The sequence below is a fragment of the Phalacrocorax aristotelis genome, chromosome 13, assembly GCF_949628215.1.
Source record: "Phalacrocorax aristotelis chromosome 13, bGulAri2.1, whole genome shotgun sequence".
Classification (NCBI taxonomy): domain Eukaryota; kingdom Metazoa; phylum Chordata; class Aves; order Suliformes; family Phalacrocoracidae; genus Phalacrocorax; species Phalacrocorax aristotelis.
The window spans coordinates 14360953-14387124 of record NC_134288.1 but is presented as its reverse complement, the minus strand read 5'-3'; the positions used below and the strand labels follow the sequence as shown (position 1 = coordinate 14387124).

General features: G+C 42.7%; 1 protein-coding gene across 1 annotated transcript in view; it reads left to right on the top strand.

Moving 5' to 3' along the window:
• Window positions 1–26172, top strand: part of GNAS (GNAS complex locus) — a 157228-nt gene that overhangs the window by 32410 nt on the left and 98646 nt on the right. The window lies entirely within an intron of this gene.

The window sequence follows — 26172 nt, the reverse complement described above, 5'->3', positions numbered from 1 at the left end:
TACTAGAAAATGAGCACAAGGCAAGCTAATATTCTGAGAAGCTGCAGCATGGCATTTCTAAATAAAAGAAGGAATGCAATTAGGAATGCAATTAGTGAGATACTAATTACGACATTTGTTATTGATCCTTAGTATTTTTTTCCTCAGGGAAAGTTAGTTAATTAAAACAAGGAAAATGCTGAGGGTCGTTGGTGAGAGAACAGGAGCCCAACTTATTCTTGACACAATTTGAATAGTAAAACCCACCGAAGAGTGCCTCAAACCAGAAGACTGGGAGCTTGCTGGAACGGCCCCTGCCAGGGGCTCACTGGAGATCTGCTCGTGCTCTCCCAGCTTCTGCACTTCTCTTTCCTGTGTGCAACAGCAGGAGCAGGCATTTAAATTACTTCTTGTTACAAGGGAGCACATTACCATGAGGAGGCCACGCTGGATGAGTAAATATATGACTAGTTTAGCAATGATGTAGATTATCTATAAATATTTGGCAATACTAGACCTGCTAAACTCTAGTCCCCTAGTCCCTTTGTATTTATTTGAATGTATTTTTAATCATTTTCTTGAGTGAGAGATGTAGGGAAAAGGAAGCTTGGCAAAAAAACTCAAGAGTATTGACTCGCTGTTTGCATATTTGGGAAGGATTCCCTCTGAAATATTCCTAAGGCTTTAGAAAACTGGAAAGGAAAAATAAACTTATTACAGTAAAACCACTGATATAATTAACATTTCCTAAAGTGACGCAAGACTTTCAGTTACCCAAATAGTTTGTTTCCATGTTAATAATAAAACTGCGAGAGATTACCAACCTACAATTTTAATTTCTTCTGTCAGATTGTGCTGGTTCTGTCACTATACTGAGATACTAGTTCTAATTGTTGAAGTCTTCGCTCTTGCTCACGGGCCCTGCAGCTCGAACCCCTGCCACACAGCTCATTTGATCGATGGCGAGCCGCCGGTGGGTCTCCTTCCCACAGGGCAGCCCCCAGCCCCGGTTTCCCCGGTGCAGGTCTGAAACCTGCAGAACATAAAATGTGTGTTGGGAAGCTCGAGAGTCATGTGTGAGTGATTGAGTTGATTTTAACAACTGTTAAAAAAAAAAAAAAGTAGTCATGATTATGTAGTGATTAATAGTGCCTACCCAGATTCCTCCCCCCCCGCCTCCCCTGCAGATCCCTCGCAGTCAGAAGTACGTGGCCAGGTATCCAGTGCATACCACTGGTATCTTAAAAAAATCACCTCTCAAAGATCTCTCCCTTAGGCAGCATATAGCTGCCAAAACAGACTCCTGCTGAGTATCAAAGGGCATCCCCTGCAAAGAAACAGGGTTTCTCCCAGCAGTTTTGACAGAGCAGCTGTCTGGCATAACCAGAGCTGCAGCTGGATAGTCCCAGCCCCGCTCATCCTGCTTTTATAAAAAAGGCATTTATAAATACACACTGCTGCTCATACAGCTACCCAGACTTACAATTTTGTGAGCAGATAGGCTGTTTGATTAAGTCAAAAGTACTAAATGCAACGTGCGTTACCAAACCCGTGGAAGAAACTGTTCCCAGTGAAAACTCTCCAGCTGCCGGCAGTGGCCCTGGCTGCTCCGCCGCGGTTGCTGGCGCTGGTTTCTCTGCACTTTCTATACATTCAAAACAATGGAATATTCCAAAAGAACACCGACAGCTGCCGCCAGAGGTTCGGAGGGAGCCCCTGCGCACGGTCCTCCGCCCTCCGTCGGGGGCTCCGCAGCCGCGAGGTCAGCAGCAACGTGCTTGCTCAAAGGCTTTCACGCAGCCCCAGGGAGACGTCTGTTAGCGCTTGTCCTACCTTCGGCCACTCTCGGGCTTTCACGTGCCACGCATGAGCGTTAAAACTCGGCCCAACAGGGTCCCTCGACCTGATGCAGGGGTCTCGAGCGGAGCTCCCGAGCCCGACAGGCCCTAGGGAGCCTCCGACAGGGGTAAAGCTCAGAGCCCAGAGGGGGATGTAGATGCTTAGACTTCGGTGTCAGCCCTGCTGTAGGCGCATAAGTAATGCGTGTACAAACGCAACTTTAGATAGAAGGATCGGAAAAACATACTAGCTTTATTGTTACGGGTTCAGTCAAGCTGGCAAGTGAACTCCAGTACAGAAATAATGCAGCTACAGGCTTCTCGCAAAGCAGCGTCAGCCCAGACCGCTCAAGGGAGCACCCGTACTTTCTACCGAGCGCAGGCGAAGCGGCAGGCAGGGTTTGTAAGGCTCCGGCTCCTCTTCTGTGCACTGCCCGGGGAGCGGGCCAGCGCTGGTACAACAGCCGCAGGTCAGCTTTCCCATATATGGGAAAACCCTGCTCTAATTTTTAAAGCTATGTGTTGTGGCAGTGCTGAATATGGGAATTTTATAAGCAAAGCTGAATGCTTGTTTCGTTCATTTGTATGCCAGTATCTGGAACACTGTCGCTGCGGTTGCTGCTGCAAGGTATGCCTGCAGCCCCTATGCAGGCAGGTTCCCAGTGTTTTCCCACCTATTCAGAATTTTCTAATGGAAGAGTGAAGCAGGGATATGGCACGGGGGAAGGCATGATGCTGAGATGCTCTAGAAAAGCAAATGACCAGAGGGCCCCATACACAGGACATTTTGCATTGGTAGTTTGGCAGGATAGCCAGTAGAGGATAAGGATGAGCGTTGCAGCAGTAAATGTGCCGGTTCAGAGGCGTTATTTATTAATACGTATTATTTGGATTTACACTGAGCTCATCCCTACACTAATCTGAATGCTTTACTCTTATCCAAGCCGTTGCAGGCTGCCTATACAGCGAGTAGACAACCAGCCTGTCATTTCTGTAATTCTCGTAATCTAATTACTGCCTGCCAGAGCAGCGAGTAACTTCTGCTAAAAATCCATGATGTACTGCCTTGGTACAGATGTCTGATCTGGAGTAAGGATCAGCCAAAATTTGCTGAGGGCTCTTGGGTGCATCAGGAGGCTGAGGTGCTTCTGGGACCGTGACCATGGTTGAATTTTTCTCTTGGTTGGTGTTCACCTCTGTGTGTGTGTGTGACTCTAACCTACAGCAATTAAAAGGCTGAGCAAAATGGGAAGGAAACCACCATGTCTACCTCTAGGACAAGGTAGCTCCTTTGTCCTGTGGGCAAATAGTTGTATGAAAAAGGCTCCTGCCCTGGCAGCCCAGGACAGGCAGACGTCCCCTGCTTAGCTTTTTGGGTGCTCTAAATCCACTCATTTGGGGTTTTTGTTTGTTTGCTTTTAAGGAAAAAATAGAACATTAATTATTATTTGTAAAGGTCTAGATACTCACTACAGAACAGCCCAAGTAAAGTTAAATCACACAGTAGTTACTTTACTTAAAATATTAAGCAAAGTTTGCTGCCATTGCCCTGCTGACCACTATTTTTGAGCCAGCAAGTGTTCAGAAGTGCCTGGTGGTGCTCTTTGTGGCTCCCCTGGTGTTTATCCATTGATTTGGGGTGGCAATGAAAACTTTCCTTTGGTGCAAGCCTGGCTAGTTCAGCAGCAGAAGTGCCAGCATGAGCAGGATGTGATCTAGAATTTTTTTTTTTTTATGAACTTGTTTAAAACCATCCATTTCGCAGCCCTTCCCAAAAGAAACCAGAAGCGAAACCCACCCTGGCAATTCCTCGCGTTGTCCAGGTCTCTGCTGGTTATTCCCACCACGTGCCCTGTTTTAGGGGCAGCACCTGTGAGAATGTGCCATTTTGTCAGTGGCTGGAGAGGAAAACATTACAGGTACTTGCTGGCTGGGAAAAAAAGATGCAGCAAGCAGCAGCTAGTTGCAAAATAGCCGCTTTAAAGCAGAAGCTGCCTGGCTCTGCCAAAGCTGAAGGGCCAGCCCCAGAATGGAATGCTTATAAAAATAAGATGGTAACCATGCAGCAGAGAAGCAGTAGAGACCAGGAAGTTTCAGTGTTACATACAACATGATACTCTCCTTGGAAAAATATTGTCACAATTATAGAGATATGGGCATGGATCCATAGTTGAAAGGCATAGCCCAGTACCTATCATTAGGGTGATTTTAATCTCTCATTTCCAATTCTGTCTGTGGAAGAAACTCTTTTTTGGCTTGAAAATTCTCATGTGAAACGTTGAGCCAAAGGAGATGTGTCTCGTCTGGGGAAAAGTTTGAAGTAATTGGTTAAGGCTGGTTTTGAATTATAGAGGGGGAGAAATTTGTCTTATACCATTTCAAAACATAACAGTATATTGATTTATTTAAAAATTTACAGGATGATGGATTTATTTTAGTTTAACCATGTTGATATTTATTTGATGGTTTGGATTTTCAACAAAATGAAAGAAAGTGCTCCTTTCATGCAACCTGATGGGGAAATAAAAACAAGACAGCGACCTTTGAGAACATGAATGCTGCAGCTCCTCAGTCACCCTGAATAACAGTGGAATATCCTGATTTTCAATACTTGAGAAATCTTGCAGTCGGTACAAAGAAGGTTTCTCTCTCTCTCTCTCTCTCTCTCTCTTTTTTTAAATAGTAGAAACGGATTTCTGTCATCTTGGTTTAAAAGACAGGCTACTCCTTGAGCTCTAATTACATCCAGAGAGACAAGTTTCTGCTGGGGCTGTAGATATGCAAGAACTAGTCTAAACTCTCTGACTTCATTCTCCTTCAGGAGTCACAGAGATGCTTCAATAAGCCAACGTGGGGCACCGGAGAAGGGACAAATCTGATCAGAGGAGGAGTGCTGGGCTGACACTTCTCCTGTTTGTGCTGTCAACTGCAAAGATGCTAAGCTCTAGTGCTCCTCTGGGTTTAAAAATTATTTAAGAACATAAAATGCTAGAGAGAAGGTGTACTAAAGTTCCTGCTAGCCCAAAATCTTACAAACTTGGAATAAAATGCTGAAGCACTATTTTAGTACTCTCTGTCTTGCCATCTTGCTCTCTCTTCTTCTCCCCCCGACCCCGAGCATCAGAATGACAACACAGACACCGAATTTTCATCTTTACCCGTTAAAGGCTACTTCAACAACAACAAAAAAACCACTTTATGGTTTTATAACGGAGGTGTCACTGCTGAAAAGTGGCTCAGCGTGCCTTCTTTTGCGCTGTCGGTTTCCAGGCAAGCTGTACCTTCTTGTGGTGTCCTGGCAAGAAATGAATAAATTACAGACACTTAACCACTCTTCTTCTCATTACAAACGCGTAACAGCCTTTGCAATCAGAGAAACATGTTCACATAATAACATATAGACTGTAATTCCAACAATTAATTTACTTTCCTTGCTTTTTTGCTCTTATCTTACCAGAGTAAGGACAGTGTTGTTCATCTCTTGGGTATTTAGTTGCATGGCAGACAGTTTGTGTGTTGGTGGGGGGTATTCCACATGCCTTTTCCCACATTTTGTGCGTTGTCTTGAACTTCCAACCCTCTTAGCCTGGTCTTCAATGGAGCACATGCACCCAAAGTGACATCACCCTATGGGCCGGTGCTTTGGTTATTTGTGTTATGTCAGGCTCTAGCCGTGTCTGTAAAAATGCTCTTCCAGCTCTGCAAGGGGTACCGTGTCTGTATGCTGGAGGTTTTGCAAATCCTACCAGGGCTAGAAAGCACTGAGAGGAGACCCAGCCCTTGACTGCACTATTTGGGTCCAACCATCCTCTTTTGCAGCCCTGACGTTTGATACTGGTTTATATCACAGGCCCAGACCCTGCTCTGGTTCTGTTGCAAAAGTTTCCCACTCCTGCCCTTTAATTGATAATGCTTTGAAAGCATTTTATTTATTAGGAAGACCTTGGCTGACATGATTCACCTCAGCAAGCAGTGAACATACATATTTATGTCCCCTTTAAGACACTCTGTGGGCACTCAAAGGTGGTGCTTCTGTCAAAGGTGTTGGTGTTTACTTTACAAGTAAGGCAGAACTCTTTAGAACCGGCAAAAACTAGGCCTAACAAAAATAGTTGAAGTAAACAAAGATGTTTCTTTTGAGAGGAGGTAGATGTGCCTGTGTAAGGACATGATCCCCATGGAGTCTGCCCCACCACAGAGTATAAATAAAAAAAAAATCCACAGTGGAAAATAAAAAAAATCAGCTTTGCTCTTCCTTTTCAAGCATCTCATCATTAGGACACGGTTGGTTGGTGTATGCTGGCTGCTGCCTGGTGGTGTTTCCCCAATAGCATTTTCCTTACTAGTTGTCTTGAAAAACACAGCAGATTCCTCCTCTACACATGTGGCTGAAAGAATTTCAGTTTTCCACCAAAATTAAATGGGGGCGTGTATAACTTCATTATATGAGCAGGAGTGGGTTGTACATAGCAACGTTGCAGAGTGTCCCCCTCCCCATCCCCTTAGCCTCTGTAAAACTCTGCCTGGATTGAACTGATGGGATATCTCAACCTTTTTTTATAGATGTAGTTGAAGGCAGGTGACCTTTGTTATTTAGCAGCTTTATTATCCTCTGCTCTGCCTCGGTATCCTGTACTTCCAGGAAAAATATGAAAACATTTTGAAGTATGCAGGACGGGGGCATCTTTAAGAGGCATCCTACAAAGTTTCTTTCCTTGGGAAAGGATTTGTTTCTTGTTAGGAAGCTTCTAGCTCCATTTAGACTTTTTTTTATAGTCCATAAAACCAGAAGGAAGATGCTGTAGCTTAACTGCATGTATTGTATTTTTGTATTGCTTGAAAACAGTTTGTTTCCCCTGACCTTGGTGGGAGTTTAGATGAAGTTGCAGCAAAAGAATATAGCTTAAGATATAGGATAGAGGAAGATGCCTGCCCCCTTTTAAATCTATGATAACCAATAAGCTTAAGTAACTTCATCAGAAGTATTTCAGAAGGAGCCTGAGCAGTGGAGAGGAGTGGTATTTTAATTTTCATATATTATGATAATTTGTCTGGGCAGAAAACTTAATTCGTTTCTGCATCAAGCTGTATATTTGGCTTATAAGATTTATTGCCTTTAGAAAACACCAGTCTTGATTGAAAGACTTTACGATATAAATACTTTGAAACACAGACAGTAACATTATGTTATTTTAAAAAAAAAGTAACAGAAAAATGTAGTATCTGTGATGCTATCGTCATGCCAGATATCATAGCACCTGAAACTTCTTGGGAGGTTTTCTTACAGCCCTGTTAGCTCAGACCCTGTGTGGATCAACTTTTGCACATTTTTCAAGCCAGCAAGACTGCAAACAAGGATTTAGAGACTGCAAAGTAGTAAAATTGCAAAGGGGAGACACTGCAGTTGGAGAAAAGGGACTCTGATATTTAGTTTCTTTTTCTTGGCATTATTTAGACTCCCAAATGACAACGTTCCTAGTTTTCTAGCACAAAGGAGGCCTCATGCTGTTCTGCTGTAAAGTTCTGGTACAGATCATTCTGTATCCCAAACAATTTATCTAGTTCAACGATATTTTTATTTCACAGCTACAGTTTATAGACCCTAGTCTAATTGATGATATTTTTGGAAACCTCCCGTTTATCTAACAATAAAAGCGAGAATGGAATATCAGCTTCCATTTAGATTTTCCTGAATTCTCTGCCATTAAATCAATAACATTTTTTTTTTTTAATTAAACTTTCTTATGCTTTTAAGCGAAAAGACTAGGAAGGAAAAATTAAAATACTATTTAAAACAAATACTGAGGCATAAAAAAGATATAGAGCATTAATTTTAAATAAGTTAATCTGGGTGGGTTTTGTTACAACATTTACATCATAATAAAATGTAATTTTAATCGCAGGAAAGTAACTGATTTACAACATATACTGTGAATGCTAGAAGTAAATGTGAGGAGGCCGTTGTAACTTTTAGTTTGTGCACATCAGTCTCACGTCTTAAATCCAAGCTGTTGGGAGGGGGGCCGGGAGGCTGGGGAGAGAGAGCCAGATCAGAGAACTTTTTGACAAATTGCCTTCCAGAAAATAACAATATGCTACCTCCGTTTTTTGTCTAGACCCAGCTACCTGAAGGGAGCTTTATGCACGTAATCAGTCGCAGTAGCACTTTCATTTCTGTCACAGAGGTCTAAATAAATGAATTGGCCATCTGCAATTAATTCGCATTGTACAAATAGTTTGAAGACTGAGTCGTCTGTCTTCCGAACAGAACAATCTATTTTTAGCTTTTCGAGCAAGCCTGTTTTGTGTTCTTTGTAGAGTCAGCGACATTCTTTCAATTTTTCAGCTTAATTAACACAAAAGAAATTGTAATCTGAGAAGGCAGCAGAAACAAGAACCCCCTGAAAACCATGAATTTGCAAGAAAGCAGAAGATGGCAGCTTTGCAAAAGATAGCTGGCAAAAAGAAAGAAAATAAAAAAGTCCAGAGCAGTTTGTGGGGTTTTGGCTGGATACTATATGGGCTAGATTTATACATCCAGCTTGTTGATTTACAGGTTTTGCAACTGATTTTGGATTCTTTATTCTGAAAATGATGAGGGCCACAGACAGAACATTTTCACGGGAGATAATAGCTACAACAGAAGAATACTTGTGAATAAAGGAGATTTCTGTAGAATTACATACACGCGTCTGGCCCGGGTGTGAACTTTAGCGGGTGCTCCCCGGATGGTTGGGGGAACACCGAATCCGCTCTGGATGGACTCTGTGTGCTTGCAGTGGTGGGTAAATCCTTATTTTGAGCTCAGATATAATCATATAGATAAAATTTTTATTAGAATCATGCGCTGGAAAATGCAAAAATACCCATGAATCACAAGATGTATTCTGCACTATGTTAGTTAGAAGATTTGTAGTGATCGTTTGAGGAAAGGAAGGCACAGCTTACCGTTCAGAGGGATTCAAGTGAAAATGTTAGTTCCAGGTACAAAAGGAGGAAATGAAAAGCTAAATAACCAACAGAATACCAACTACAATCAGTGAACTTTCAGAAATAGTACTTTGAAATAACGACGAGATTTATGTGCCTGCTGGCAGGTGCTTTTCTAATTAGATATATTAAATATACAGCATTAGCATTTGCTGTGCATTAGTATTATGCATGCATAGCCTGTCAGCTTCCCAATTAAATATCTTCCCAAGTATCCATTTGTGGGTGCTTGTTTGAAATACACAAACAGAAGGAGGAGCCGTCATAAATACTCAGCCTCCCCTCTTTGAATCCAGGCTCCGCAGCCTGAAGTACAACTCCAAAAAGCATGCCGGGGACGCCGGCAGCCCCGCGCGGCTGGGGGCCACTGCAGCACAGGGAGTGGGAACACGTATTCCTGCAACGACTGGTGTGACTCTAGCCTTATGTCTCTGAGTCGCTCGCGCCATCTTTTAAAAATGAAATGTAGATTCTAAGTCATATAACACGGAATATTTAGAGGCATTTAGTTGTCTAAATGCACAGCAAAATTCCTAATGGGATTCTTTTTCAAATACTGTGGTAGGTATGGCAAATGGATCCAGCTGGAAGCCCTTTTGGATGTCTACCTGCATCTTTAGATACACAGGTACCTTTTGAAATCTGGTCTCCAGTTGCTTTTGAAAACTATGCCCCAGTGGATTTCACCAACCCAGTATCAACTTAATCTGGTTCCTTCCCAATACTTGTGTACAAAGAAGTCGTACCACACAATACCGAAAAAATGTGCAGAAAAAAAGGTTTGTTTACCAAGCAGAATTTAGTTCCCAGGGCTATAAGTACCTTCAAGTGCATCAAATTAAAGTAGAAGCCGTGACTGACTGATTAAAATATGATTCTTCAGTTTGTTGCAGAAATGGGCTCCTGCGGGACGCTGCTGACTTCTCTAGCTCTAACCAGTTGTGCAATAACAGACCCTCACCTCTTAAAATAAGTGCTGGGGGAGATTCCTTTCACTGCCAAGGGCTTTTAAGACTGTATCCTCTTTTTCCTTCGCTGCAGAAACAGGCTCTATTTTCCATCTGTAAATGAAAAATGCAGCTGAGCAGTTGCGGGGGGGAGGAGGGACATCAGTGTTCCTATTAAGAAACAATAAGAAAGTTATAAAGCTGTTGCAAAGCTCCTGTGAAGGATTAAGAAGGTGTGCAACTGGTGTGTGCAATCAGCTGGCGATGACGCTGAAAATAAAAGGGAATCATGAGCAGTAGTAGGATGGTTGGTTTGCTCACCTAGAAACTCAGGAAACCCGAGTACGGTAACCCATAACAGTTTCTTTAAGCTATCTCACTTGTTTTAAATTCAGGGTCTTCACAGTGCCAGGTTTGATACACCATTCTAACTACAGGTAGGATGAAAGCTGCTGATCAATGCTGAAAGTTGGTGATGAATATTTAATATTAAAAAAAAAATCAGTTTGCATGCTCTTGCATGAGTTTGCATAGTGATTTTGCCCCGCACAATGCTAGAGGAGGTAGAGGAAAATGAAGGTTGCTATCCTCTTTTTCAGTATCTAAAAGGAGGCAGAAGAAAGTAACAGCAAAAACTAATCAATGAACCTGGGTTTAATTATTATTTGAATTTTACTTGCGGAAGTTTTTCCATTCAGGTCAATATGCAGGCATACCTTTTGTGTCTAAGGGCTAAATATACTCATACTACTAGTATGTTAGTAAGTGTTCACTGCTTTGATTTTTATAAAGATTTGTGAGTATTCATTAAACAATTTCAGTGCATTAAAAACAAAAAGAGAGATTTCTGTGATCTCCATACTCTCAAAGTTAAATTTTTGGATCTCTGTTTAAGGAGAAGTAGATTAATTCTGAAAGTATAGTTAAATACAGTAACAAAACAGGAAATATGTCCTAAAGTATGTTTATTTTAAGCCCCGTAAGAAAGTCTATTTAAGGATTCTTCTGTAAGGATGTAAATTCTGAAATACCTATTTAGTGTAGCAGTTGTAAAATATGTGAGGTAGTCAATCATACATTTGGCTTTTATACTCAGCCAGGTCACTTGCCAACATAAACAAAGACTTAAAGGCTTATTTTTTAGACATTTCAGACAGAATCCAGTGTAAACCTTTCACTTAATCCATAATATTCTAAATATTAATTAAGTATTTCTGAAAGTAATTAACCAAAATTGTCATTTCTAAAGAGAGCATAAAGGTATCTTCCACTTCATCCATTTTATTCTCATATGCTTGTCTCTTAAAAGAAATATTTCTTTTTTTTTTTAAATGCAAGGCATAATCTTTTGATCATTTCTTTAAAAGCTCTGCACCCAATATATTCTATGTTGAGTCATAAGTCAAGTCTGCAGACCACTGCATTGTTAAAAAACAGTAGATATTCTTTGCTGCTGAATCACCCATGGGAAGGATAGATACAGCACCAGACTGTGGGCGCTGAGCACTCCAGCAAGTAGGGGGACAAAGTACTTGCTTACTTACTGAATCCCTTCAGGCTTCAAGAGAATTGTTTAGGTAATCAGCTGTCCAAAGACCTTCTCCATGCCCTTAGCCCTGAAAATATCCTCCTCAACAGAAAAGACATATCCTTAAACCTCTGTCATCACCTGGAAACTAACCTTGCACAAGGAGTTCTGCAACAGGGTTCCTCCCAGAGGCAGCAGGTTCAGGAGCAGCATCAAGGATCATGTAACAGGCAAATTGCAACAGATCTTTAGAAATTGGCTGGCCCGCTTTCCATGAGGACGGCCAAAAATCAAAGCTGGGTAGCGTTGTTCAGCCGTCCCATCCATTTGTGTTCTTTACTCTCTACCAGTGGTCTTCCCTACACTTCTTCAGGGACTCTGGCAGGAGACCCTTACCTGTTTGCTCTACGTGCAAGCCACACAAGATGTCCTTCAAGACTATTGAGAAGAGGTTTCACTGCTTGGCAGTTTTGGGTTTGTTTCATCTCCTCCACAGATATCACCCTGTTATGGCATTGCATGTAAATATGAGGGCAGTCTTCATGTATCATATGCACGGTGAATCAGATACCTTCGGGATGTGTTCGACTTAATGCATCGATTTGGCATAGGTAGGCTTCTCATCTAGGAGCCTGGACAAGCAGACCAGTGGTATTTGTGCATGTAGTTTATTCGGCACGTCCATAGTGGCCCTTTGGTCAGATCGTATCTGAAAACACACAGATGTATGCTATCGTTTGTTCAGTTGATGCTCCTCATTGAACTGAGAGGATACTACTTGCTGCTGTCCATCAGTGTGAGCCACATCAAAACATAGATGAAGTGTTCCAGCAGTCTAGCCCTCCAGCAGTGAGCAGCTGTGGTGCTTCGCTGGTCTGCAGACGGTTCTGACTCCAAGGCTCATTCTCTGTTCCACACTTCATAGTCCTTGATAGGAGTTTCTAGTTGTAATTTACAGTTGTCTTCATCGCTTTTATCTGTCTTGCAAAAAGCAGAGGGAAGCATCCATGTTCATGAAAAGGAAACGCAGAAGGGTCACCAGGTCTTTTCCCGTTCTTCCTCCTCTCCCTGCTTTACGGATGCTTACTGCCAGTGTAAAACACAAAGATGCTTTTTCCACCACAAATAAGGAACGAGGGGCCATGTCAAGCAAAAGCCATGGGTCTAACTAAGCATAGCACAAATCCCGGGGTCAAAACTTGGAACTCAGCGTCCTGTTCTCTTACCGAAGATGTGTCTGGTCTAATAATCAAAACTGAAAGGGCCTGGTCTTTTATGGCGGGGAGGAACCTCAGTATTTGTGGCTTACACTGCTTTTGATGGGAGTTGTGGCTGCTTGGCTCTTCTAAAGCGTTTTATCCTAGCTGCCGTAGTTGCGTCATGAGGCTCCCACATTTCACACTGGGCGGTCCCAGGAGAGCAAGACAAAATGTCCATAATTTATGGAGTTCTGGATAAGTGCTATGCTAGTTAAAGGTCTATATGTTTAGGACCTTATTATTCTAAGTATGTGTTTTCGTAGGTGTAACAGAGTAACTTCTCACATTGTAGTAACTAATAGACCTTTCTGCCAAGAAGAAATTGGAGTTTCCTCACAACATATTGCTGTGCTGCTGCAAAGCCCATCAGACAGTAGAGGGAGCACAACATAAGTCACTTTTCCCAGTGCCATGGGATAGCAGCACGAATTGTATGTAAAACAGCTAACAGAAAAGGAAGAAAGAAATAGAGGGGTGAAAGCCATGTTGGTTAGCCGTATACTGGAAGTGGATGAAAGGGCTGGAGGGAACAGGTTAAATGCCTGAGTATTAGGGAGTGAGGAGCTAAATATGGCATCTTAATACGGCACGTGGCAAGAGGCCAGATCTGTTAGTTCATAGATCTTAACCTGCTTCCAATATTTGGGTTTGAGGGTGATTAAAAACCAGGAGGGGAGTTTTTTGGGGGTTCTGGTTTTGACAGCAATGGAATCTCTGAAGAGTAATTTCAGTGCTGTGCCATCCAAACCCAAATTCTTGTCTTGTGGGACCTTAGGGTCCGAGCTGCAACCCAGCGTCATTTCTTCAGTCCGTCTGCACCAAACATTTGATAACTATGCTCTACAAAATAATTTGTGTGCAGCTACAAAATGTAGTGAAGTGATTGTGGTTGTCTGGAAATAAAACATAACACCCTGACAACTGATGTTCATATCAAGAATAGTGTGCGTATTTAGCTTCTACCCCTGATTTAAAAAGTGTAGCATCTCCAAGGTATAATTTTCTTATGCTCTGCATTAGACATGTTTACATTATGTGGTACTAGAGCTAGGACAAGTTCCTAAAATACAAGGTTTCTTAGGAATCAGCTGCATTAATGACTTTGTTATAACTGCGGATATAAATGAAAGTGACATTTATGTATCAGACTTTCCAGTATAAAAGCCAAAGTCTGTTAGCTATAAACACTCAAAAAGCTTTACCATGAAAAATTATAACAATTGGGGGTTAGATGTTACATTTACAGAAAATGTAGGGCGAGATGCATGAATATACTGCTTTTTCATTGCCTTTTTCCAAGTGGAACGACTTGAGCTGAAGTTAACTTTTTAGTACTTAAGAAGATTATATGGTTCATAGAAAAATAATTCAAACTGCTTAATTTTTAAAGCTTTTTTAATAAGAAAACTTCAAAGAGGTTCATTTTAGAGTAGGATTCAAGTAATGTAGGTAAGGTAGTTAAATATTCCCTCACTGAAATGTAGTTTGAAAAATAGACTTTCATGGCACCTATACAAGTATTTCTATAGATCCTTATCTGTAAGAACAGCAACATATTTCTTTTTTTAATTAAAGATCATTATAATTGCTAATGTATGATTGTTTGGGGGCATATGTGAGTCAAACTGCGGTTTTGAGAACACCTTAACCTTCACCGAATCCTTCGCCCTGTGCTGTAATGTCTGTGCTGAATTAAAATATAGGCCTGTGTTGGAGATGCCCAATGTCCTCACCAAGGAGAGGAACGCCTCCAAAAGGACAAATGAGAAAGCTGGGAATCATTCAGAATAGCTGAGGAACAGAATTTCATAAGACAGTGACCATTTTGCAGAGAAGCTGATTAGCAGTTTGGGAAAGGAACAAAACAAAGAACCTTTGAAACCAAAGCAAATGGGCAGAAGAGGAGTTCAAATTAGTTAGGGAAGAGACGTGCCCTCACAAAGAAGCAAAACTTTCTAGAGAGAGCAGAGGCAGACTCATTGCTGCTAGAAATGGCATAATCAGGCCAAGAGCTGAATTCAGGCCTGTTTGTTTTTTTCCATGTATTTGTTCCTTATGTGTTTTTGTTAGTTTTTCATTGATTTTTTTCGGGGGTGGAGGGGTTTTTTTAAGACTTAAGTCTTTATGATTAAGAGGTTCCTTTGCTAAGCCTATATTGCTTTCCTTCATAGTCCTTTAAGGATACTGCTGGAAAACCAGAGTTTCTCACAGCCAATATACCCTAGGGTAATGTGCTCAAAGAACTGTCTCCAGAAAATTGTTCCATAACTGTTGATGTGTCCAGATAGTGGCTTAAACCATGGAGTGCTCTTCAGCTCGGGTCTTCAAAGCTAGTCAGTAGTGATTCATTCACGATGTGTATCTGTCTAGACATGAGAACTTGATGCAATAAAAAGGTTTCTTACTCAGGTATTAAGAGATGGTAACAATTACATAATTGTTACTAGGGCAGGAGGTCTCAAGTCATGGTAGATTATTACTGTCATGTCTTGCCCCATCTTCTTCTCTGCATGCAGACCAGTTCGGAGTGTTTGGATCTAGCCAGTGAGTCTATGTGCTGCTACTACCTCTCACCTGAGTTGTTTGCTCCTGCTTACAGGTTTCCCACTGATGCTTCTATAAAGAGACCTCCTGTAGGACACCCTTTGGGGCAGTGAGGTGCTGCAGTCCATTTTCTTAGCCAGTGAAAGCAGTGCTTCAGATCTTCACGTTCTTAATTTCATAATGTAATCTCAGTTTCAACTCTCCGGTAATGGGAATTTCTTTATTCATCCTTAGGCAAGGAATTTCTTAGCCTTTTTAACTTTACTCTTAAACAGTACTAAGTATATACAGATCGCTGAAAGATAGCTTTCTTGCAAGTCTTTGCTGCAGTTTGATCTTATAGCTCGTGTGTCTTAGATTGGGTCAATCTCCCTATGCCCATCAGCTCTTCATGCCTTCCCTCTGGTTAGCTTGGCCAGCGTGGGCTGATGCAGTCCCTTTCCATAGAGAGTCTGAAGTCCCTTCTTTCTAACCCCCATTCTTCTCTCCAAACCAGCCTTTAGGGTGGAGAAGAATTAATTCTTCTTATTTCTAGGCTGAAAGTTGGCCGATGGTCTGTGCTGGTAGATCATAGTGGCTCTGTTTCTGCTTTGTGGCCATCGTTGTTCAGCTGGGCACAGAGTCTCTCCAGCAACAGGAACGCTTTGATCCACTGTGGAGGGAGTGACACCAAATAAATGTAAATAAACCTTACAGCCAAGATGGTGTTCACAAAATAAAACGGCGTTACCGTTTTGATGGAGAACTATTTTTGGTGTGTCACAATTGCCTTGGTCCCTTTTGCCTGCCAGAACTCTGAATTTATTAACTCCGTCACTAGTTTCCTCACTCAAGGAAAGCAAAACCAGGAAGCTTAAACTCCATTTTTCTTTCAAATTAATATTAATGGCAAATGTTATGAGGTACTTGCTCAGCTCTGTAATAATACACATATCCATTCATTTGATGGTCCAGACAGAACAGAGGACTGGGAATACAGAATTTAAGACTGAATTTGAAAAGGCAGCACAGGAACTTCAGGCCCCAAAATGTCTTCTGAAAGTTTGGCTTTATTTCACACTGTCGACCAGGATTCTCCTTACAGCACCACAATATTCATAATAAAGAAATAAATTAAATCCACCCCTTCCTATATGCCTCACAACACACAGCACTGTGCATGCTCAGCACATGTGTAGTTTTGATAAAGAGACATTATCAAGCCTGAAATCGTTTTAAACAAAACAAATAATGTGGCTGCCCAGCACTTCCTCTGGAAGTAGTTCCTTGGACAAATCTTCCTTAACTCTCACATGTATGGAGTTAGTATATATATCCCTCAGTAACACCAATTCATAGAAAGAATTTTTCAGAATAAATGTACGTCTGTGTATTTTATATATAGAGTGTGAAATGCAGCTGTGCAGGAGGGCCCTGCCTTCAGCCTGGGGTTGCCGGTGCCAGGAGGGACTCGGCATCCTCCAAGCGCCCCACGGCACGGGGCAGGTGGGGGGAACGGGCGTCCCTGTGCCATCACCCCAGGGCTGCTGGCTGAGGGCAGGGCAGGTTACCGGCCACTACTCTTGTTTACGGGCTGGCAGAGGAGCCGCAGCTTGAAGGAGGCAGCGGTGGTGGCAGGGGTGTAAAAGCCGTTGGATCCCCTCCCCTTGCAGCATCCCTGGATCCTTGGCCATCCTGCAGGCAAGGTGGCTTTCCATCAAAGCCCTTTGCCGACACAGCTATGATCCCACAGAGCAAGGGGAAGGGGGGCTCTCCACGTGCAGCGTTGCAGTCTTCGTTCACGCCGGGCTTGTGGGGAGCTCAGTCGCTCGGGGCTGGCGCCCGGAGAGCGGGAAGCAGCCTCCGAGGCTGGTTCAGGTCCCGGGGTGGAGTGTGCTCCTCGGCTCCTTGGACCGGGGGCTCGGCCGCGCTGCTTGCTCTCTGTTTACATAGCGTAGACTAAGCTGTAAAAAGCCGATTGCTTCAGAAGCGAATAGGTCACTCTTAGACAAGAGAGCGAGCACAGAGCAATGGAAAAACAAATTCGTTATTGTAACACCAGAGAGCATAAAGCAAACCTGGAGGTGACCTGCAAAAGAACACAGCACCGGGTTTCTGCCTTGTTTGGTGCTTTATGGTGTACAAAGAGAGATTGAGAAGTGTGCAGGGATTTTTTTTTTTCCATTTTCAAAATAAAAAGTATCTTTGTCTGGTACTTTGAATGTAGCAAGCACGCTGATTCTAGCTTTCCCTGGTTTTGCTGGAGAGCCTGTGGGAGGACTCAACAGAATACTAGCAGCTTTCTCAGTGTTTTCATTTAAGGAAAACAGTGTTAAGATTTTGAACAGAGCCTATTTTTTCATCTAATGTTGCTGAGAATGTCTGAGTTCAAGACGTGTTAAGAAAAGGAAGACAGACTGCTGAAAAAAATTGCTTCCTTTTTGAATAATTATTTTATGATGAAATGTGTAGCAGAAAGGCTTAAAGGTCACCAGTGAGATCAGGGCCCCTTGGTTCTCGATACTGTGCAGACATGTCGGAAGTAAACAGCTTACAACCTATACGAGAGACGCAGATAAAAGATAGTTGGAAAAAGAGGCACAAAAAGGGGAAGTGGCTTGTCCAAGGTCAGGCACGGATCGGTGGCTGTGCTGGATCAAACCATCTGCAGTAGATCAGGTCTCCTGGATCCTGTTCCCCTGTTTGATCCCCACATTCATCTCTTCTCCATTGACATTTCATGAGTGTTCAAACAGGCCCGAGCATCCCCCTGGGCTGGGTCCTTAGGAGGGGATAATCCTTCACCTCTGCTGTTTTTAATGTGGCAGAGGCAAAATCCCAGTGCTGGACCACAGGTTCTGACCCAACCTGGACCCCAGCTCCTGCCTGGTTCCCACAGCCCTGGCAATGGATGTCTTTCCTGGCTTTGAGATAGAGCAACAAGGGAAACATTTGATTGCACACTTAAAGACTTGGAGATAATCGATTGTTTTATATACATTTCTAAAATCTAAGACACACAAAAAAACCCCAAATCCTACCAGAAAGACTTATTTGGAACACTGAGAAAGTGTCTAAATTCTGCATTTGTCCTGAAGTGTGCAGGGCACTCTAATTTAAAATCAAGGCACTTAAGAAGTAATGATGCTGTTAGTTTGCCAGATGGATGGATTCTTCTGGGAAAAGTAGGGTATAAAAGACCCCTATTCTGTAATTGTGTCTGTATGTAATTTTAGGATCTAGGCTTAACGTTTTTCCATCTAAAGAAAAAGATGGGAGAAAATACCCTGTCTGAAAGGGAACACTTTCAGGCCTTTAGCAATGCAGAGACAGAGGAGCAAAATCACAGTTCTGTTTTCCTTGCAGATCGTCTCTAATAATGGCTTCTGGTATTGCGAGTATTGTGGTTTGCTAGCACTAAAATGTAAAGTTATTTTGACCGTGAAAGCCTGAACATCATTCTATTTTAAAAAATGTAAAAGGAGAGGAATGTTTACAGCACATTAAAACCTGTGTGACAACTTAGCAAGAACTATTTTAACAATCCTCTTATTCCCCTTCCTGTTATGCGCCATAAAATGAGAATGCAGTGTCAGTAAGAAATAATATTAGTGCGGAGGGATAGCTCACCGTGCTGCTGGAGAGCAGGCTGGGTCAGGCTACGCCTAAGCTACGCTCAGCCCCAGTTCCCACCCTGCTCCAGCGGGAACCGCGGCTGGTGCCGGGCTGCTTGGCTGCCTTGTGTGCTGGGGAGGTGAAGCTGGGAGCCTCTCCTCCTCTGCTGACCCCCTCAGCAGGAGAAAGGCTTGGGAGTTTCGTGCTTCTTTGCAGGAGCTAACTATAACCTGGTATTTAGAAAACACAGCCTCTGCTGCTACTGCCTCCGTGGGTTTTGTGACCCAAGCGTAACAAGGATTAAAGCAGAATAGTTCTTTCTAAAAAAGTTTGCAGTTGGAGGTAGGCTTGCAGTGAATGAATACTGAAACTAAATCTGAGAAAAGACTTGTTCCAATTTTTTTTTGTTGTTGTAATCGGCATTCCATGTGTGTTATGCAGAGAGCTAGGATGTGCTGCTTCTTCTGTTACATAAGAGGGTTTTTTTGTTAATAAAGTGCAGTGCAAAATGCATGAGTAGTCAGAAGGAGTATCAGGAAAAAAACTTGCAAGAAAATACGAGAAGCTACTAGGTGAAAAGCTCTTACTCAGTGTGTTATTTCCATAATTCCATGAGTTCTCAAAAGTCTCTTTTAATGTTTCTGAGGAAAAGCCTCGAACCAAAGGGAGGGAGGCAAAGGGTTTTTCTTTTTCTTTGGTTTTAAGGAAGGTCTTTCTTGGTTAATTCTATTAGTAGAATTTGGGCTTGTTTTTATTTAAAAAAAAAAACAACAAAAATCCCTCTCTAGTTTAGACTTTCTATATGGAAAAAATTCTCCTTCTTTGCCAGAGAGGGAAGTATCTCCTTTTCATTCTGTTTGTTTTGGAGTATCTGTACTTAAGTATTTTGTGTTTGTTCTTTATTGAATACATTGGTGGTGCATTAATTTCTTCCTGACGATGCTTGTTTCACTGCATCCGGACAGGCTCACTCTTTCCCATATGACAGACAAACTTGTCGTTTTACTTGATGACCCTGCTTTGCCCTCCCTGGGTTTGATATATAATGGCTTAATTTCCTACCTTGTTTACCATTTAATGTTTTTAAAGTAATTTTTGTTCTGGCCACCACAAAGGAAACAGCTGAAAAAAACGCCCACATTGGATTCTTGCTCAATTCCAATCTGTTTGCTTTGGTTTTCCTTTTTAGATTATTGTTTGGCTTTAATTTATTTGTTTCTCCTTTAAACGGGCTTGAGATTACTCAAGGGTTCCTTGTTCAGCAGGTCAAAGGGTAATTTGGAGACTTTGAAACCGTCTCCCTTTTTATCACCAAGTTTTGTTCTTCCAAGAGTCCAAAGGATTCTGCAGGACGATAGCTTGTGGAGGATGCCTCCATCTAAGGAAAGCGTGAGCAGCAGACCCGAGTCATTGCAAGAGGCCATGGGAGCCTTTTTCATGTTCAAAACAGGTTAAAAAACCACTGATTTAAGCCTAATCAGAACCTTAATTGATCCTTATATATAACTAACTAAAAGACTAAGTTCACTGGGGATTAAATAAATTGAGATTGATAGGTTTGATACTCAACTACCAATCCCTTCTGTGGCCCAGGATGAAGGCCCACAGTTCTGTATTTCTGAAGCTAAAACTTTTAACAGACTTCATACCAGAGAGGTGTCAATACACAAAAATATAGTGTGTGCTATTAAAAAATGTCCTTTACCTGAAAGAATCAATCTGTCCCGGGGGCAATCGCTGCTTTTAAAAGAGGGAAGTCTGAACTGCTCAGCCACGGCACTGGGAATTTGGAGGACGGCAGAATGAAGTGTTGGGTAGTGTAGGCTCCTTAACAAAAATTCACAGCTACTTCTTATTTCTGCATAAGATTTTAATCCTCAAAGGTGCTATGCACAGGGGGAACTTCTTCTGCACCTTTCTAATATAAATTCATTCATTGTTTATTTTTTGCCAGTACTTCAAAACCCTTGAAATCTTTAGAGGGGGGGAAGCACCTCTAAAATCTTAATTTCTTGCAAAGATAATAAATTTCAAGTGAATCACAGAGTGGAGAAGAATGCATAGATTTTATTATTAAAAGAAAGCAGTGTATAGACATTATCCTACGGTAGCATATATTCAGCTGTGGGGGTATTACAGGGTTGCAGATTCTCAGTGAAAGAAAAGATTAAACTCTCTTCCCCTTGAGAGTTCGCCCTGACATGATTAGCAGCTCTGACCAAAACTTTTAGGGGTGGAACTGTCTCACAGATGTGGGGAATAGGGAGAGGACACAACTGAGATGCATGGCTCTAACTGCATTTTCAGGTTTGTAGTGAAATGACCCATAGTTCATTGTTCACTGATCCACTCCTTGACAGCTTTAAATCAGAGTATTTTTCTGTTGGGTCTTTTTTTCCCACACATGCAAGCCGAGCTCTCTTTCAGTTCATCCTGATATCAGAGACAGGAATGTTACAAAGTTTACAGTCTAGTTTTTCAAGTGGAAAGAGTCTGAAATAAATCAGAGAGAAAGGTGTTGCTGTAAGAACCATTTGTTTCATGTGTTCCCCAGATTAACTGAGCTCTGTATCCTTCCATGAAAAAGACTGGCTGAAAATAGTCTATTTCCTATAAACAGAAACAAAGGAAATGATACAGTTAGATCGCCGCTATCACTTTTACTTTCTGAGCTACAAATTTTGTCTTCTCTGCTGTGTCTCCTCAGCCATGGTAGGAACCAAAATACAGGCTATTCCAGTGGCAAGGAAGGCTGACAACCTCCTCAAAAGCTGCAGTGCCATTTCAGTCCGGTTGCTAAGGGATGCTCAAGTGTGATGTCATCTGTATCTTCCCTTCCAAATGAGCACATTGGTTTGGTCACAACTCCACCCCCACGGTTCACAGCCAAAAGTTTACGAGGTCATGTTCACTGTGGACAGCGTGAGCCCGTGAGGAACTGTACCCTGTCCCATCTGAAAACTAATGAACCGTTTCTTTTTCCTGGAGGCTGGGGCATCCAAAGTACTCGGTACCTTCAACTTACTAAGAAATGTGAATTGTTTGCAATAGGAAATAAGGGTGTTTGTCACTTGGAGGGTTTGGAAGGCATCTGTGGCATAAGATGGACATACTAGTGTGAGTCTCGGAATCACCTGTGGAAAAAAAAGAGTAACTTGAGTGAATTCAGAGCCTAGCTCTGACCGACTGAGAGTGAAACTGATGCAACATCAGAATTGTAAGCAGCAAGTTTTATCCATTCAGTTAGAAACAGAAAAGAATGGGATGTCATGAAGTATGTGTCTCAGAAGCATTTTTTCAACAGGCTCAAGATATACTCTTAAGAAAATAGTAACTCCAAAAACAGATCTTGCTTTTATGTCGTCCAGCCAATGTTGGTGAATTTTACAACAGTATTTCCTTGTCTCTTACCTATGCAGGTATGAATATCTTCATGCACAGTAAGGGAGACTACCACAAGGAAAATGCATTAAAATATATGCAATTGTCTGTCTCATATACATATTAAAATAGAAAAAAGATACTATTTTTCTTGAGGTCCTTTTGAGTGATTCTATCAACAGGTATATATGTAAATCTTAAAAGGAGGGAAATTTATGTGTATAAGGTGGGGGAAGCTTAAGAGACATGTGCTTTTCAACAAGTTCTCTCTCACTTGCACTGTTATCGATACTCTCCTACTTTATATCTAAATCTTTTTAACCATTTGTAAATCAGGCTAATATAGTTGTCCTAGCTGGGAAGAGTAAAGTCTGCATAAATGATGCACTTCAGTAGGACTGCTCGACTGAGTAGAGTACATGCTTATTTACAGGATCGAGCTATCGTTACAAATCTTCCCTCAGTCATAGACACCAAGCAGTAGTTTTGGGGGCAAAAGCTGTGGAGGGAAAATGGAGAAAAGAATTGCAATGAAATTCCTCTTTCCAAAAAAATTAAGAGATCTGATGATTTTCATTAGAATGTAATAGAAGTTAGGCCAGTGGGACTGACAAGCCATTAACTAAAGTTATCAAGTGGACTGAAATGGATTACAGATACGTGAAACTCTCCTCTACACATCCCCCACAAGTATTCCATTGACATATTATTCACTTTGAATTATCTTGCTGCCTCTCCTTGTGAAACAGCAGAATATTGTTTCACGCTGCCAGACCCCCTGCTCTTTTTCTGAAATCCTTAAGCCAAGATGCATGTTGGTTTCTCAGAGTCTTTGCACTTACTTTAGACTGAAAGAAAAAAATGCAGCAGAATCTGACGCTGTTGGCTGTTACATTCAGACACAGAAGGAATATCAGTGAATTTGAATTTCATCTCTAAGTGTGCAATGCTCACAATCTTCTGTGTGTAAACTCTTCTCTCCCATTAATTTAAACAGGGCAGGATTGAGTTGAGAGACATAAGTCTTCTAACATCTCTTACAGCCACTTTCACGTTTGTGGTACCTTGCATTTTTGGAAAATGGTTCTGCTTAACCTGCAGCAGAGTCCTTTAACACCTTATTTTGAGTATTTTCAAGCCTCAAATAGTTAGACTTTTATCACAGAGTCACTATGCCCATACATATAGTTATCTTATCTTTGCATTTATTTGTTTCTAAGGCTGCAGGTTCTTCAGAAGGGAGCTTTAATTTTATGGTGAGTTGGGGGTCAGATTTTGCCTGCACTTACCCTTCTGGTGGCAGGAGTCCCATGAAACTGAAGTTCATGGGATTTTACAAGCTGGAAGCTAATGCGATTAGTTGCAATATGAAACACAATTCACTCTAAAGACACATCAGCAGCATTATGTTATTTAAACAAATAAAAAAGAACGAGAATGGCTAATGTGTTGGTATGCTCGCTCTTCCAATCAGGACAGCGCTAGAAAAAAATCACGGCAATTCGGTGGGTTTGTGAAGTACAGTTGGTGCCTTAAGCCTTGTGTCCTGTCGTATTTCAGAAAGACCAAAAAGTCTGTACGTGCTGAAAGGTTTAACAATTTGGGAGTTTCCTTTTTGTTTTCTATAGCTTTTTTTTCACACTTTAATAACACTTGTAATACAAAGAGCTAATTGTTAATTCTGCTGTAAGCAACTGGGAGTTTTGTGCATTAGCTGAGCGTGTTTTGTCTTTTCAACTACCCCATGCTTTGTTCAACCTAAAAAGGCTGAGGCACCGGGTGGATATTCCAGGAGGGCAGCAATTCCTGTGCCCCAGCGCGGTGGCTGGCGGCTCTTAGAGTTCAAGCTCGCAGAGCCCGTCCCGATTTGCTTTTGGGACAGGGATGGGTGTGCGCTGCTGGACAACGGCATTTACACAGCAACAACTTCTTGTCAGCAGATGCTTTGGCATATTTACTGCTCCCCTGTCCCTACGCTAACACTGCTCACGGTTCACCAAGATTTTAGCCTTTTGTACGTCTCCAGCAATAATTTTTATCTTGTTGGCGTATTCCTTCGTGTTTGGAGCCTGAGACAGGCTCCCTTCCCATCCAGCTGGGGACGTGGAGGGAAGCAAAGCCTGGAGGCTGGGGCAGGTATTCCCTGCTGTGTGAGGTGGCAGATACTGGCATTTCTGCATTCTCTTCACACCTGCGACCGTGAAAAGCTATGAGGTTTTATAATTTTTGGTCTGAATTCTGTTTTATTGAGCCCTTTATACCATGTATACACCACAGTTAAAATGTATTTGAATAATGTGTATTTCATGGAAATGCTACAAATAAATAAAAGACCTATAAAGGACACAAGGAATAATCTTTGCTTCAGCTGAATCTGGGCATTGCTGAGCCAAGACTCTCTAAGGCATGTTAAAACTGCCTTGGCCTAAAACACCACCTGTAAGGGTCTCTCCACTGACTCCAAAGCTCTTAGGCGCTGCATACCCCAAAGCTGTGCCATTTAAAAATAGACTGAGAGTGCCAAAAACTCCTCAAAGACCAGGATTTGGTGGCATTGTTCCCTGTTGCTCCCAAGGTCCACCCCTCTTTCAGCAAGGGCAGCTAAATGGATGTGGCTGATGACACTGTGACCTTCCAGTTGTTTGCTCTACTCACATAATTATTTTACTGTAGGTGGTTCTAAATATAGTAACTGGGTGACGTAAGAAGGTGTGTTCATGGGAATAGCATTGTAGATACTGAATTTTGCAGGTGAGGATAAATAATTCATGTAAAACAAAGGGAATTTCACTAATCTCGGGAAGGTAGAGAAAAAATACCCGTGTATTTTAGGGAACCAGGTTTTACAAAGAGCAAAGCGCCAATCTCTGTTTTACAGACGCAGCTGATAAGCTTGTGCACAAAAAATACTGTGTCATTTGTATAATGAAGTTTCAAAAAAATACCTTAGAAAATAAAATGGAGCTAGATAGCTGGTAAGCCCATACGTAGAAGCAATTGAATTCATCAAGTTGTGCTCCTCCGATCCACCCAGCATCATTTGGTAGCTTCTTTCCCTCTGTCCCACCCGGGGCCCTGGCTGCAGCCCTGGGGAGGGCTCACCTGAACCCAGCGCCCCGCCGGCCGTGTTGTGTGCGGGGTAGCTGCCCAGTGCTCGGGAAATGTATTTGCCCAGAAATACCCACAGTGGGAAAAATTGATTCATGTGCATCAGAGTCTGCAGGATTGTTCTGTAGGTCACTAGGCGGATATTCAAAGTTCATCAGTTGAGAAAATGTATACGTATATACGTAAGTCTTTGGTACAGTAACTTCTGCAATAATTATTTTTCAAGTGTAGTATAAAGCGCCCCAGGGTGCGACTGTTACAACTTATTTAGAATACTATGCATTTAACCCCCAACTCCGGCAAATATTTTCTCGCCCGCTTTCATCCCGAAAAACCCTTCCTAAAGACCACTCGCCCTCAGAGCCAGCGCGGTAGCCCACTCGTTCGAGTGGCTGCGATGCCGTTAGTTCCAGCACCGCCGAGGACTCCCAGGTTATCCCCGGGGGCTCCGGGAGCGGGGCCGGGCCGGGTGCGGGAGCGGCGAGGCCAGGGTAGCTGCGCCACCGCGGGGCGGGAGCGGGGCCGGACCAGGTGCGGGAGCGGCGGGGCCGGACCGGGTGCGGGAGCGGCGGGGCGGGAGCGGGGCCGGGCCGGGTGCGGGAGCGGCGGGGCCGGGGCGGCTGCGCCACCGCGGGGCGGGAGCGGCGGGGCCGGTTCGAAGAGGGCGCCGGCGGCGGCGCGGGCTGACGCGGGCCGTCATGTGAGCGGCCCCGCTCCCAGGGTTCAGTGTGGGCCTCGCTTGCCCCACCCCACCGCTCCGCCGCCTCGGTGCGGCTCAATAGGGGGAAGGAGGAGGAAAAAAAAAAAAGAGGGGGGGGAAGAAAAAACATGCGGGAGAGAGCAGGAAAAATAAGACGGGGAAAAATCCTCCCGTGAGGGACACGTTTTGCTTGGGGGTAGAGACCAAACGGGCTGCCTTTTTTTTTTTTTTCTCCCCCACCCCCCCCCGTTCGCTGGAGAAGCCGAGAGGATTCAGCCGCCTGGAAACCTAATGTGAAAAAGCA